This window comes from Petaurus breviceps, unplaced genomic scaffold (genome assembly GCF_028583685.1).
Source record: "Petaurus breviceps papuanus isolate PSGF00001 unplaced genomic scaffold, PetGlider_PUasm1.0 173, whole genome shotgun sequence".
Lineage (NCBI taxonomy): Eukaryota > Metazoa > Chordata > Mammalia > Diprotodontia > Petauridae > Petaurus > Petaurus breviceps.
The window spans coordinates 23,562,242-23,563,788 of NW_027185759.1; positions in this window are offsets into that span (position 1 = coordinate 23,562,242).

Here is a 1,547-nt window from a genome sequence, read left to right on the forward strand (position 1 = left end):
CTCTCTCTCTCTCTCTCTCTCTCTCTCTCTCTCTCTCTTTCTCTCTCCTCAAATCTATATGTTATATACTAACAGGTTTACCTTTCTAATAGACTTATATTACCTACTCTTCTGATCAAGGATGTCAAATGTATCATACTGTCTCTTGGATAACTTCAAATTCTTTTTTTTTTTGCCTTTTGGAGGGCAATTGGGGTTAAGTAACTTGCCCAAGGTTACATGGCTTGTGTGTGTGTGGGGGGGGCGTATGTGGGTGTGTGGGTGTTAAGTGTCTGAGGCCTGAATCGAACTCGGGTCCTCTTGACTCCTGGCCGGTGCTTTACTCTCTGCTCCACCTAGCCGCCCTAACTTCAAATTCTTAGGCTGGAATTCAGTGACACCCAAAGTTTATCTACAAATTTTCTAATCTTATTTTATTCCCTGATACTTCATGGCAAGTATTATCTTCAGTCAACATAAACTGCATATTGTTTCATGAACTTGTTTCTTTCATGTCTTAGAGAAAGAGTATTCTTATGGTTGTCTAATCTATTTTCTGCCTACTTGATGAAGTGGATAGAACTTTGGGTCTGGAGGCAAGACCTGTGTTCAAATTTGGCCTCAGGTAACTGTGCTACCCTGGGTAAGTCACTTTACCTTTTTACATTTCCCTCAACTATAAAACGATAACAGCTACCTATGAGGGCTTTTGTGAGCATCTGATGACATAATCTTTGTTAAGCACAGAGCCTGGAACAATGCTGGGCACTCTATCAATGTTAATTCCTTCTCCTTTTGTTGCCTCCCTCCCTCATCTCGTTGAGTTATTGAGGGAGGTGATATAGAAACAAAATCACAGGTATTCATATTTTGGGAGTAATTTTAGGCAAAGCAGTCAGTTTCAGAAAGAAGAGGGGATAGGCTTTAGTAAGTCTCAAAGGCTCATTAGGTCTGAAACAAATGCTCAGGGCTAAAAGAATCAAAATTATACAGCTGAAAATACATGTCATTAAAATATACTCACTTGACTATCAGGTTACTGGATCCTTAAAAACAATTCCTAGTATTCTAGAATTATATAGAGTAAAAATGCTGTAGAATTGCTTTTTTGAAAAATATATTAATAAGAAAGTAAATGAACAAATCAAGCAAGTAGAATTTAACCCTAAATTTGTAAAATTGTGTGCTATATATCTAATATCATAGAATTTCTGGTGAGACGAGTGATGAAATGTGTCTAAACTCTGCTCCCCTTCCTCACCTCAAAAGAGCAAGAAAGTGACTAAAGTAAGTAGTCAGCAATACAAATAAAGAGGGAAAAGAAAAAAAAAGAACTCAATGGAAAACCTCACTGAAACAAAACAGAAAAGGAACTAAATAAAGTAAGCAAACTAAAATGGGCAACAACATAAAGAACAAAAAAGTATCGTGGAGTAATTATGTGTTGCAAGGAATTCCAGAAGAAGACTTGAAATAAGCCAATAACAACATGCTTCTTCAAGGCTTAATTCAAGTGCTATCTCTTACACAAGAAATTTCTTGATCCCTAATTGGGTACAATGCCTGCT